The sequence below is a fragment of the Chrysemys picta genome, chromosome 16, assembly GCF_011386835.1.
Source record: "Chrysemys picta bellii isolate R12L10 chromosome 16, ASM1138683v2, whole genome shotgun sequence".
NCBI lineage: Eukaryota > Metazoa > Chordata > Testudines > Emydidae > Chrysemys > Chrysemys picta.
This window is the reverse complement of record NC_088806.1, coordinates 4554846-4568788: the sequence shown is the minus strand read 5'-3', so window position 1 is coordinate 4568788 and position 13943 is coordinate 4554846. Positions and strand designations below refer to the sequence as shown.

The window sequence follows — 13943 nt, the reverse complement described above, 5'->3', positions numbered from 1 at the left end:
GCTTTCTATATGATATCCACAGCTTGCAAAAGAAAACAGCAAAACAGATAAGAGAATTTTGTATAAAACTGGTGTCGGCATTGACTCATGAAAATTCAGAAGACATTGATGTTACAGATTTATGTAGTGAGCTTCATTCAGGCTTTTACTAGATGACTTAAGAAACATTCCACTCCTGAAGTTTGTTTGTGAAAATAAACTCAGACAGTTTTCCAAACATTTTTATAGCTCTTTTAACTTTGCCAGTTTCCGTAGCTAATGGGGAACATAGCTTCTCAAAGTTAAAATTGGTAAAAACATATCTGTGTTCAACAATGGTGGAGACTTGTTGGACTTGCCACAATGTCAATAGAGCATGAAAGAGCTGGAAAACTGGATCTAAAAGAACTAGTGACTGAATTTTCAAAACTTAAAGCAAGAAAAGTCATGTTTTAAGAGCACAGAGTGTTTTTTATTCGGAGTGTTTTGTAAATACAGGTTAAAGTTTATTGAAGAGTTTTATTTCTTTCTATATCGGATGTGGTGGTAATGGCAGTTAAAGCAGGATAGCGTAATGGATGATTTTGGATTTGTAATAATAAAAATTATAATTAACATTTTTAATGCATTTTTATTTGAAATCGGATTGAAATATCATCTAGCTGTCGTGTAGAAATCTATTCTGAAAATTGTGTCTCTCTATTTTATCTGATCTCAGAAACATTGGTTGGACAGATGGACGGATGGACAAACCGAATAATTAAGTCTCTGTTTAAAAAAAACCAAACACTTAAAAAACATTAAAAGGAAAAAAGGGGCAAAATGTTTCCCAGTTTACCAAAAACCTCAGCCTAGATCTGCCCTTGGGGGTGGGGGGGCGCCGATTGCATGGTTTGCCTAGGGCGCCAGTTCCTGGAAGCTCGCCTAGGGCCGCCCCTGTCTGCACAGAGCCCATTGTAGCGGTTCAGAACGCGCTGGTGGCAAGGGACGGAGCCATGGGTCGTTCCTGGAGGGGCAGGGATTCATTTCAGCCTCTAGAAGGTGCTATGACGGCCTAGTGGAGAGGGACTAGGGAGCCAGAGGACGTGAGGGGTCCAGCAGCCTAGGAACTGGAGGCAGAGGAAGGGAAGGGGATGCAGCCAGGAGAGGAGGCTGCAGAAGCTGCAGCAGGAGCACAGAGGCAGGTGCCCTTCAAGTCTCTCAATGGGGCACTAATGTGAACTAACGGTGCAGTGCAGTGCCCCAGCCACCAGGGATTAGCCTGGGACAGGGGGCAGTGTGTTCTGACCACAGCGAAGGGACGTCTCTGCATGGAAAGGGCCTGGGGCAGGTCGTGCATCGTCAATGGGGTGGGAGTTTGGGGTTTGCAGCCTAATGGTCTCTCCCAGGGGGAGCTGTCTGCAATAACAGATGTGATCCAACTGCTGCAGCTAGACAGGAGGAGAATGAGGTGAGGCCCCAATGAGACCAGGCTGCTTGACTGAGCCCCCGACAGGGAAACCTGCCCTCTAACATAGGGACGGCCTGGAAGGGGCACCCCAGGCAACAGACGTGAGAAACACCCTGGGGCAGGGTTACCCTGTACCCCTCTACTGGACTGCCCCCTACAGGCCAAGATAGGAATTACTGTGTGTATCATAGATCCTAACTGGTCCCTTGGGTATGAGCCCACCAGATGCTAGAGCCTGTAGGGCCCAGTGCGTGAGGCATCTGCAGCCCCATCTCCAAATCGCAGCCGAGCATCTGCTGCACAACACGGCAGCAATTCCCCCGCGGGAGACGGGCGCCAAAGCCGAGCATTGGCCCAGTGCTATGCCAGGCTCCGCAGCCTGCTTCTGCACCACTGGGAACAGCTTCACCAGGAGAGAGACCCCAGAGCCCAGGGGCCTGGGCACTCTCCTGGGAGGTGGGAGCAGGGCTCGAGGCCCTGCCCCACATCAGGCAGAGGGGGGATTTGGATCCGGGTGAGAGCTCTGATTCCTGGGCTATTGCGCAGGGGCCACCACCACCAAGTGTAAGCGCCTCACAGACTTCAACAGTGGAAAAGTAGATGCCTAGGGGCTTTAGGTGCCTACAGGGTAGCAGCTAAGTGGGCTTTTGTGAATGCTAGTGGTGCCTAATTGTTGGATTTAGGTGCCTAACTGCCCCTTTAGGCACCGATGGGATTGTCTACACGGCGCCGCAGTCCGCTCTGTGGGGGTGTGAGTTGTGCAGCACTCGCACGTCGCACTCTAGCCAGCCCGTGTAGACCCCGCTGGTGGGAACTAAAGGTACCTAATGCACATTGATGCCATCCTGAAACAGGCTTGCTGGAGGGTGCAGGGTCTGCTCCCGGCTAGTAGCCTTGTGGACACGGGCCACCGTGGTGAAAGGACTGGAGTGGAGAGACAAAGCTGGTGAGCAGCAGGGGGGAGGGCACCCTGCACCCTCCTGTGGGGCACAGCCGTGGGCCCAGGCTGGGGAGCTCTGCAAGCTTTGGGCCTCATACTCCTATGGCCAGTGGATTTGCCCTGCGCAGGGTTGTGCCTATATGGCACTGTCTAGTCCGTGGGGTTCTTCTTTACGTAATGTATTGGAGGAGCTGCATACAGAACATATACACCTCGAGTGCCATACCAGAGGCTTCACCTGTCGCGTCCTTACCCTTACACCAGTGGTGTCAAGAACCTAGCTCTGGGTCTGTTATTGTCTGTGTCCTTAGCTGCTCTTGTCAACACAAAGCTGAACCGCGAGTGTTTTGGTGGCACTCCCTCTGGAGCTGCCTGTATTGTTAACAGTTTGCAGGTGAAATACAGTCCAGAGCCGAACTTGCCGTGACCTACAGTCTGGTAGGTTTGTTTCCTGCCACGGCTCCGTGTTTGATGTGGCTCTCGGGAGGTCAGTGAGAACGTTTGCATTCCCATGAGTCACCCTGTGGCTCGAGCAATGCAGAACAGGTGTTTTCCCCACAGAGAAGTAAGCAGAGGTGTGGATCATTTATCCTGTTACCTCTGCATGGGGCAGAGAAAATTAAAGCTCTCCAAGTGTTTCAGGCTTTTATCTACACATGAACAGGGGGAGGAACAGGAGCAGGCCATGATGTCAGAGAATGCCAATGTGTCGGAGCACCTGGGGGGAGGGATAGCTCAGTGGTTTGAGCATTGGTCTGCTAAACCCAGGGTTGTGACTTCAATCCTTGAGGGGGCCACTTAGGGATCTGGGGCAAAATCAGTACTTGGTCCTGCTAGTGAAGGCAGGGGGCTGGACTCAATGACCTTTCAAGGTCCCTTCCAGTTCTAGGAGATGGGATATCTCCATTAATTTTAATTTAATTTATCTGCGGGCACCTGAGGATTTGTTTTTGCAAGACCTTTTAACTCATGATTGTTTACCTCCTCATCAAATGTCACTCAGATTTGGTCTGAGTTCCCCCTGGCCAACTATGAATCTTCCAGCCTGCACTGCTTGGAATGCAGGAGCTGGAGGTCCGTTGTGTCAATACTGAGCCAGTGGGGCTAGGGGGCGCTCTGCTGCTGGACCACCTGCCGGAGGAGCCGTAAAACTGAGATCCAAATCAGGGGTCGTTGCTGAAGATCCCACACCACTTTTTGCCAGAATTGGGGGGTTACCCCCCACTCTCCTGGCTAAATTTCTAGGTAGGAGATGAATCAAGGGTGGGCAAAGCAGAAGATGAGGTAGAGAACAAGGGAAGGAGGAAACAGGTGGGACCAGAGAACGAGGAACAAAGATGGAGGGAGAGAGACACGCAAGGAAGAGGAACAGATAGAATGACCCACAGGGCAGGGGAAAGGGTGATTTGTGATGAAGACAGAATGATAAAATGGAGCAAGAAAACAGAGAGTGGGCAGAGCTGGGGGACGTCGCTTGTAGGTGTTTCTTCTTGAGAGAAGGTGGCTTGTGCTGCAGGTAGGGTTGCCAAGCCTCCAGGATTGGCTTGGCATCTCCATGAATTCAAGATTAATCTTTAATTAAGGATTATGTCATGTTATGAAACCTTCAGGAATACGTCCAACCTAAATTGGCAACCCACGAGGAGGAAGTACCTTTCCCCCTGCCAAGTGTTAGACGCAGAGGCAGTAGGGCCAACACCCCATGTTCAAAAATCATGTCATGTCCCCCCAAATCATGAGGTTAATAAATCAATAAATGATTTGCTCTCTGGTTTTTGAGCCTTTGGAGTTCACATTTACCCACAGCCATAAAATCTAGAGCGACTCGCTTGAAAGAAAGGAAGAAGAAAGCTGAGATTCTCCTTCAAAATGCCCGGCTGAGTTTTCGAAAGTAAAGGCTGAACTTGCTCCACTGTGAGCCAACAGGCACCACTTGGAACTCCAGCCATTGATCAGACTACAGCAGGCCCCCCGGTTTTGCCCCCTGCCCCCGAAAGTCAGCGTTAGGGCTGCTGACTTTCTAATCACACAAAACCGAACACCCCTGCCCTAACCCTTCTCCAAGGCCCCTTCCATTGCCACCCCATCACCGAGGCCCTGCCCCGCCCGGTCTCCGAGGCCCCACCCCCGCTCACTCCATTCCCCCCGCCCTCTGTCGCTCGCTCTCCCTCACCCTCACTCCACTCCCTCATTTTCACCGGGCTGGGGCAGCTGGTTGGGGAGTGGGGGCTTCGGCTGGGGGTGTGGGCTCTGGGGTGGGGCCAGGGATGAGAGGTTCAGAGTGTGGGAGGGGTCTGGGCTGAGGCAGGGGGTTGGGGTGTGGGAGGGGACATGGGCTTTGGGGTGGGAGTGCAGGTTCTGGACTGGGGCCAGAAATGAGGGGTTCAGGGTGTGGGAGGTGAATCCAGGCTGGGGCAGGAGGTTGGGGGGTGAGGGTGAGGGCTCCAGCTGGGGGTGTGGGCTCCGGGCTGGTGACGAGGAGTTTGGAGTGCAGGAGGGGGGTCCAAGTTGCGGCAGGGGGGTGGGGCGTGGGTTTCAGGAAAGAGTTTGGGTGCGGGATGGGGTTCAGGGCTGGGGCAGGGGGTTGGGGTGCGGGAGGAGGTTAGGGCTCCAGCTAGGGGTGTGGGCTCTGGGGTGGGGCTGGGGATGACGGGTGGGGGGAGGGGTTCAGTGCTGGGGCAGGCAGTTGGAATGCGGGGGGAGGGGGAAGTGAGGGCTCCGGCTAGGGGTGCGGGCTCTGGGGTGGGACTGGGGATGAGGGGCTTGGGGTGCAGGGGAGGCTCAGGGCTGGAGTAGGGTGTTGGGGTATTGGGGGGGGTGCAGACTCTGGGAGGGAATCATAGAGTCATAGAATATCAGGGTTGGAAGAGACCTCAGGAGGTCATCTAGTCCAACCCCCTGCTCAAAGCAGGACCAATCCCCAAGCTTGGGTGCAGGAGGGGGCTCAGAGCTGGGTCAGGGGGTTGGGGTGCAGGAGGGGTTTTGGAGTACGGGCTCCGGGTGGTGTTTACCTCAGCCGGTTCCAGGGAAAGGGCGACATGTCCCTTGGCTCCTAGGCGGAGGCGCAGTCAGGCAGCTCTGCACGCTGTCTTCACCCTCAGGTGCCACCCCTGCAGCTCCCATTGGCCGCAGCTCCCAGGCAATGGGAGATGCGGAGCCAGCGCTCGGGGTGGGCGCTGTGCATGGGGCTGCGGCCGTCCCTCCATCTAGGAGCCGAGGGACATGTCGCTGCTTGCGGGGAGATGCGCGGAGCCAGGTAGGGAGCCTGCGAGCCCCACGCCAACCGGACTTTTGACAGCCCAGTCAGCAGTGCTGACCGGAGCCGCCAGGGTCCCTTTTCGAGCGGGTGTTCCGGTCGAAAACTGGACACCTGGCAACCCTAGCCAGGATGCTTGCAGCCAGCAAGATTCCTCTACTATTAAAGGTGCAGTGCCCAGAAAAGAGAAGGCCGACATCTCAGTCACATGGCTACACGCAGCCTAGTGCACAGTGAAGAAAGTTGGCCGCACACACTTGGAAATCATCAGCAGCTTTATTATGCAACAAACAACTCTATGTCATGTTAACTCTGGCCCGTACTTCTGTGATGCTTGGAAAGGCTCCTATGAGAGGGGGGAAAAACACAGTAAAAACAATGATCTTCAGCTACATATTGATCTTCCAAACTCTCTGTTTCTATCCATCCAGCTTGCATCTAAACACTCTGCACTCATATTAAAACGACCATCGTTTCCACCTGAAAGGACCACGTTTCCTGCCCCTCTAGGGTTACAGGGGTGTACCCAGGGCCGGCACAACCCATTAGGCAACCTAGGCGGTTGCCTTGGGCGCTAACATTTGGGGGGCGGCGACTGCGGCAGCCGGATCTTCGGCTGCCCCGTTGTCGTCGGTATTTCGGGGGCGGGACCTTCTGCCGCCTGTCGGGGGCGGATTTCGGGGGCGGGACCTTCCGCCACCTAGGGCGGCAAAAACGCTGGCGGCGCTCCTGGGTGTACCTAGAGCTGTAGTGCACGGCCCGTGTCTGTGCTTACCTCGCTAGTCCTGGAACAGCTCCTCGGGAAACAGCACCTCAGCCCTTCTGGCCTGGAATAGGAAGAGGAAGGATTAATCATTCAAACACATAACAGCCCATGTCACCGTGGGGCTGAAGGGCTCCTGCTACTCAGACTGCATCAATGGGCACAGAGACCGGCCATAATCTGATTCGCTGCAAAGGGACCTAAGAGAAGAAAAACGTAGGGGAGGCAGAGCATCAGCGCCACCCTGTGGTGAGTGGCTTACATGACTAGTTTCTGCCTTACTTTTTTGGAAGAACAATACAAAGTCCTAACTAAGGGGGAACTGTTTCCTTGCAGTGAGTCCAGGACGAATTCCCACCAGAGGGGCTGCTGCTGGGCTAGGGTGTTAACTTGGACCCTGCCTTCCTTTGCAATCCCCAAGCCTCTTCAAGCACAGTCAATTAGGACTCCAGGAACAGAGGTGGTTGTGTTGGGTAGGTCTACACTTGGGGCTATTTCGACCCTGCTAGTACGGGTGTAACAGCAGTGTAGATGGTGAGGCCTGGCTAAGGCAAGTAAAGGGACGCTTGAACCCTATGGCTATGCACCCTACATGCCCATGCAGGGCCTCCCGTGTCTACACTGCTATATTTAGTAGGGTAGAGTCCTGCCCCTTCCCCGCTGCCAGAGCCTTTCCCCACGGCAGTGAAAGATTCCAGTGGGGAAAGGCTCTGGTGGGGGGAGGCAGTGCGGAATGGCACCGGCAGCTCCCCGAGCTGAGCCTGGCTGCCCTCCCTACCACAGCCTTTCACGTGTAGCTACACGCACCCTACGTGCTGACGTAAGTGTAGACAAGGCCTGTGTGTAATAAAGGACAGTGCAGGATGGCAGAGGGACAGGGTCAGGATTTAAGGATCATGGAAGCTTTTTTTTTTGTTAGCTGCTGTATGGAGATGGCTGCTGTGTTCATAAAGGGACCCCTGGACCACAGAAATAGCTCAGGGTCTGGGACAGGGTGTCACATTTTTCCTTGTCCTTCTGCACCTCAAAACTTTTTTTTTTAAAAGGCTACTAGTCAAATCCTGCAGTTGGGAGCCCAGTGTGCAGTGCACACAGCCTAGCTACACACCAGGGGTTATTGTAATCAGCGACTGCCCCAAGCCACATCGTTCAGCTCTGGCTCCGGATCCAGATCTCAGCGTCCCCAAGTCCACCAGTGCTGGGTTTGGGGTTTCCAGTCTGAGCCCATCTCTCACTGCCATGATCATTTCAAAGCCTCGGCCAACACACTCCAGTGTCCTGAGTCACTGATGCTGCAGGGCTAGAGATCCTCAGCTGGTGGGAATTTGCAGAGCTCCATTGCCGTCCGTAGCGCTAAGCCAATTTGCACCATCCGAGGAGCTGGTTCTTGGCGTCTGGTACTGACTAGTGAAGGACTCGCTATAGGCATTAGCAGACTGAATCAAAACTTGAGTTCCATCCAGTCCAGGACCCCATCTCTGACAGCAGCCAGCACCCGATGGTTCAGAGGAAGCTGTCAGAATCTCACAGTAGCAGCTGTGGAAGAATCTGTCTCCCAGATCGGCTTTCTACAGATCTCTAATAGGCCTTTGTCCTTATTCTCCCCCAAAGCGGAGTGACGTTAGCACAGGAAGGAACAAAGGTACCTGTTCTAAATAGAGTTCCACCTGAGAATTAGTCTGAATCCAATATGCTGACAGGCTGAAAAACATGAAGGGCCCAGCCGGCTCTGTAGTGCTCTGCGCTTTCCCAGCCAGCCAGGTCCTTCCTGCAGCCGTTGTTCAGAAAATAGGGGTCTCCTCCGAATCGCCCTGGGCTCATGTGCGCATGGTGGCTGGGATGGGAGACTCAGTGGGGACAAGAGCCAGAGTCAGTCCAGAGCGACTGTAGGAGAACTACGCTGCGAGCTGGACTGTCCCCGTCCCAGGCAAACCGACAGGCTGCTTTAATGGTTAACGTGGTCTTGCCTCCAGCTTTCCTGTCTTAATTTTAAGCAATTGTCCCGGCCTCCTGAGAATGTGAATAACTCCCGTAGGCTCACTGATCACCGGGACCACACTCGCCCGGAGCCTTCTCCTTGCCGTCAGCTCCCTCACTCCGTGCCCATAACTCTCCTCCCACAGTCCAGGGACCAGTTATTTTGCCCTTTGCTGTATTTTGTCCAGAGTCTCCTCTGTAAATGTGTGTGTGTGTGTGGGGTGAGAATTGCCATATGAAAGGTGGCGAGCAGAGAGCTTGTCTCTAGCTCTACAGAGCTTTGATCTCCTTGCTGTGATTCACACCCTTACTGCTGCGTAACAGAGGTGAAGGAGGCATGGCCCAGTCTAGTGGCACTAGCCCATTTCAGTCATGAGGACAGAGGTTGCTGTGCTCTGGGTTTATCCTGCCAGCCTGGGGCTGGCCAATCACTGTACTGTTATGTAATAAGGGTCCCCTGTGGAACGCATAATGAGCTAACCAGGGTCAAAGGTTACTTGGTCCATCCTCAGCCATGAATTTTAGCAGGCGGATGCTGCTCCTCCCTCTTTTCTCCTGTTTGTGGACTTTGGCGGTGCCCAGCAGTTCGTGTGTTGGGGGATCAACAAGGAAAAAAGAAGTTTAGCAACAGCAGAGAAAGGGGAACCCTGGATTAGCTTTATTCCAGCTCAATCATCACACTATTAATGATGGAAATGGTCTCTGCTCTGTCCTTTGTAGGGCTCAAAGAACACATTCTCTTCTCCATGGGCCTGGGCCAAAGCCCATTAAAGACAACAGAGAGACTGACTTCCGTGAGCTTTGTTTGGATCAGGCCACCTTGAACAAAGAGGGGTTGGACTCATTCCTGCATCACTAGGCTTAGCCTATAACCATCTCACTGTCCACTATTTCCTTTGACTGACGGGCTGGTCTCACCCTCACTCAGATCCCGGACTAAGGAACTGGACCTGGGGAGTTTGTACCCAATATCCCCCACCTCCTCCCTCTCTACATCTGAGGGTCTCTCTGATGAGTCCTTGCTGAGGACTGTCAAGTCATATTGCCCAGGCCTGATCTTCTTTGACTAAACCCCAGGAAATATGGGCTTCCAGGGCTCCATCTGTGTCTTTGCATTAACCAGGTGTATCTTCCTGCCTCATTTAACTACCAGGCTCCTCTGATCAGCGAAGCAGCAGAAAAGCTTCCTGACTCAGGATACAGAGTAACTCTGCTGCTCAGTGCAGCATCTGCCAACCTGCCAGCCTTGAGGCCCAGCCTGTGAGATGGTTCTGCAGATCCTAGGCTCAGTGCAGATCCTGGCAGCTGCGTGGGAATGTGCCTGAAAGCCGCTTTTGTGCGCCACCCCCACCAACTTGGAGGCCATCTGGCCACTGGGCTAGCCCCCAGCATAAAGCAGAGAAGCCTCGGGGATGCCGCAGCCATGCCCCCTCTCCCTTGGGAACACCCCCCTCTCCTGAGGCTGGGAGGAGGGTGGTGTTGGAGCCATTACAACAGGCCAATGGTGCCCATTACAGAAGAGGATCATCACACAGTGGATGACCAAAGCACACAGTACAAATTAGACCCCATTGGTGCCATGACAGGGCCTTTGCGTCCCCATTGCCACCTCCTTGACACACACCCTGGGACCTCTGCTTCCTCACTGCACTTACCTAAGGATATTACTTACGTTCACGTACCAAGTCCAGGCCTTCTGATCAGGGTCTGTCTGTCGGCGTGCTGGACAGTGCGCCCTAGGGAATCAACACAACGGCTCTCCTGTCAATGCTTACATTCTCCAGGGCGAACTTTCAGAGGTTCAGCCTCTCAACAAAGAGAGCAGTTTTCAAGACGTCTCACGGGAAATCAAACGCAGTCACAATCTGGGAAATTACCGAGGGACTGATGGCCGAATGCTACGCTATTTCCACTGTTCCAGAGGGATTTCCTCAGAAGTATCTGGATGATTATGGTTTCAACACAATCCCTGCCTTTTACATAAACCCCAGGCCACCCCATTTACAGGTCAAGAAATGAGGATGCAAGGTGCCCCAGACATACATATGGGGCACTGCCAGTTGTGAGAATATGGGACTGAACAACGCTCTGCAATCTCAGTTCAACAAGTCAACAAAACTTACCTCAGCAAAGAAGGCAACTGAGGTGAGCGTGTGCTTCTTCCTGCCCCACTTGGGCCTGAAATCCTTCCCTCTCTCATGTGGGGCTCTGGAACATAAATACCCATGAGTAACAGGGACAGCAAGCTCTACAGAGCAAATCCGTATGGCAGATGGTAGAAAGAATAGCTTATACTATCTATCTATCTGTCTATCTATCATTACATGTTAATTCACTTACAGCATCTAGGCCTCCCCATTGTAGCTGAATGGCTCACAGTCAGAAGCTGGGATGTATCTGTTGAGGGGCTGGATTGTAGGATGAGAGTCCATGCATAGGCTCAGGCCAATGTCTTCCTATGTCACTGTCCAAAGTCTGGCACTAACATTCATATTCAGGCATCTAAACGAGTGGATTGATTTTCAGAGGAGCTGAACAGCCACGGCTTCGGCAGATTCGAGTGAGAAGTTCTTGGTATTCAGCATTTGAGAAAGGTCAGGCCATTTATTTAGGTGCCTGAGTGTGGCATTGCAGCCTCTGCCATGGGTCATTTACAATGAATACGGAATCAACATCATCTCGGCACGACAACCAAGTTCAGGATCTAATCGAGCTGTATCCTCTCTGTCCTGCTGTACGGTTGCGAAACATTGGGACTGCGCCACTCAGAGTGGGCAAAGCTGGAGGCTTTCCACATAAAATGCCAACGTTGTATATTGGGCATAGAGTGGAATGACTTCATTTGTAAAGCAGATGTTTATGGTCGCTGCGGTCTACAGACTACTGGAGCCATTGTCCGCAGACGGCGTCTTATGCTTTTCAGACATGTCGCGAGTATGCCACAAGACGTTCCGGCGAACGCCGTTCTTTGAGTGGCTCATAACATCCGAGAGACAATTCCACCAATCAAGGGGTGCAGGCAGCCCAAAGGCAAGCCCCCTATTACATGGGTGCCTCAAGTCTATTCCGACATTGGGCTCTCGGCCCGTCAAGCACAGGAACGGATCAATGGTGAACAATTGCTACGGCCGACCGTTCGGCTAAGCGTTGAAGAAGAAGTATGGATTTAGGTACCTAATTTTTGACATCCATGTTTGAAAGTGCTGGCCCAAGTGTCTAAAGAAAAGTGAGCTTATATAATGTCAATGGATGGAGAGATGCAGGGTTTTATTTAACTGTCCAAGGGGAACTAGAGGCCTGGATCATACGAACAGCCATATTGGATCAGACCAGTGGTCCATCTAGCCCAGCATTCCATCTTCTGACAGTGGCCAGTGCCAGATGCTTCAGAAGGAATGAACAGAACAGGGCAATTTATCAAGTGATCCATCCCCGTCATCCAGTCCCAGGTTGAGAGAGCAAATGCCCTTGGTTTTACACTAACAGTCTTGTCACCTTTTTGTTTAGCTGGAGCCAGTAGCCGTCATTCTGCTGAGTACTGGCGTCACTTAAACTCATCCCCAGCTGCCTACATCTCATGGGGAACAATGCAGGTAATGACCAGAGGATCATGCAGGCACTGGCTTCGGGCCTGGGGTGGTGGCTCAGCCGACCTCCTCCAGTCACCAACTTCTCTGTGGGAACTCAGGGCCCTCCTGAGTCCCATCGGTGGCTTTGGGAAGGGTCCGGGCCACTCAAGAGATCTCTGTCAGGAGCATTTTCCCTCTCCTCCTGGCCAGTCAAGCAGCAGAGCAGGTTCCTGAATCTAGCTCCTAGGGTCTGACGTGACTGGTTTCTGCCACCATCCCGAACTTGCTGAATGGCCCGTGAGACACTGGCACGGACAGAGGAATCCGGATCTTGCTGCAGGCCACTGAGAGCTGAGACAGAGAGAGGAAGCTCAGGTCAAAACACATATCGTATTAGCATGCCCTAGCACCTGCACCATGGGCCTCTGAATCTTCCACAGGGGCGGCTCTATGTTTTTTGCCACCCCAAGCACGGCAGTCAGGCGGCCTTTGGTGGCATGCCTGCGGGCGGTCCTCTGGTCACGCGGATTCAGCGGCGTTTCTGTGGGTGATCTGCCGGTCCCGCGCCTTCAGCGTACCTGCTGCCGAATTGCCGCCGAAGCTGCGGGACCGGCGGTCCTCCCGCAGGCATGCCGCCGAAGGCTGCTTGACTTCCGCCCTCCCGGCGACCGGCACGCCGCCCTCCGTGGCTTGCCGTCCCAGGTACGCACTTGCTGCGCTGGTGCCTGGAGCCACCCCTGATCTTCCACAGCAACTAACTCCTCCCAGATGCTCTGGACCCACCAGGGCTATCAGTGTCATCGCCATCTGATAACCCCTTAAGTTCTCAGTGACATCTGCCCTTGGCAGCACCATCTTCCACTGCATTCTGGGGCATCCACCTCCTTAGCACCGTTTCCATGGCACATGCCAGGGCCTCTCACCCTGCCTGGCATTTACTTTCTCCTTGTAAAACCTTCTGGCACCTGGAGATGGAAGTGACGCCTGACATCAGAGAAAACAAAGCTGGGACTGATGTCCAGGCTCTCTCAACAGCTACCTCTGGCCATGTCTAAATTGAACTCAATGCAGCAGCGTGGCGGGAGAGTTGCACTTTTTCCTAGACTGGTTCACAAGTGGGAGGGATAGCTCAGTGGTTTGAGCATTGGCCTGCTAAACCCAGGGTTGTGAGTTCAATCCTCGAGGGGGCCATTTAGGGAACTGGGGTTTAAAAAACAAACAAACACTATCTGGGGATTGGTCCTCCTTTGAGCAGGGGGTTGGATTAGATGATCTCCTGAGGTCCCTTCCAACCCTGATATCCTACAAGGAGCATGAGCTCTCCTTCCACATGCAAACACAGCCATGTGGCAGCTACTTACACTGAAGTATCAGCTCCTTCTCTTGCCTGACCATGGTGGGCTCTGAGCTTTGAACAGTGCAACCTGGAACGTACAATGGAAATGAATCTTGCAGGAGTTTTCACCTCCCCTGGGGCTCCCTTTTAAAAAATGTCAGTCTTTCCAACAAGCAAAACAGCTTTCAAGTGGTCCCTGGGATAATCAGACAAGTCCACAAGCTCCAAGACAAAGAGGCTCATGTCTTGGAAGATACAGAGAGCCTGATTGCCAATGGCTATGGTATTGCTGCAGTCCAACAGGGATTCCAGTGGGTGGAGCTGGAGGGTAGGGTTGTAATTTGCTCCAGGCCTTTTGATATAATCCCCAGCCCAACTGCCTCAAGGGCAGGAAATCTAGACACTAGGATCCCAGGGGGTTAATTCTTGCTGCTAGTGCCCTCCAAGCAGAACATGGGACAACCTCTCAGATAGAAGTTGCTTAAGAAAAGTAGTGGTTACCGATAAAGATGGCTGCTGCCCGTCGTATTGGAGCCTGGGGGCTTTGGAGGTGATCCAGACATTGGAGCAAGATGTCAGATACGTTCTTGAGCTTCAGCACCTAGGAATAGAAACCAAAGAAGCTTCTTGTTGCTGGAGCCGCAGGGTGAGGAGAAGAGAGATTTCATCTGCT

At 53.0% G+C, this 13943-nt stretch overlaps 1 protein-coding gene and 1 long non-coding RNA gene across 2 annotated transcripts in view; one reads left to right on the top strand and one right to left on the bottom strand.

Moving 5' to 3' along the window:
* The window catches only part of LOC135975968 (glucose 1,6-bisphosphate synthase-like), a 316498-nt gene that overhangs the window by 192592 nt on the left and 109963 nt on the right, over positions 1-13943 (top strand). The window lies entirely within an intron of this gene.
* On the bottom strand, positions 6292-13917 carry LOC135975991 (uncharacterized). Its single transcript, XR_010593224.1, has 3 exons — positions 10706-13917; positions 10489-10573; positions 6292-10101 (listed from the first exon to the last, which is right to left on the bottom strand). It is a non-coding gene; the product is annotated as an uncharacterized LOC135975991 (long non-coding RNA).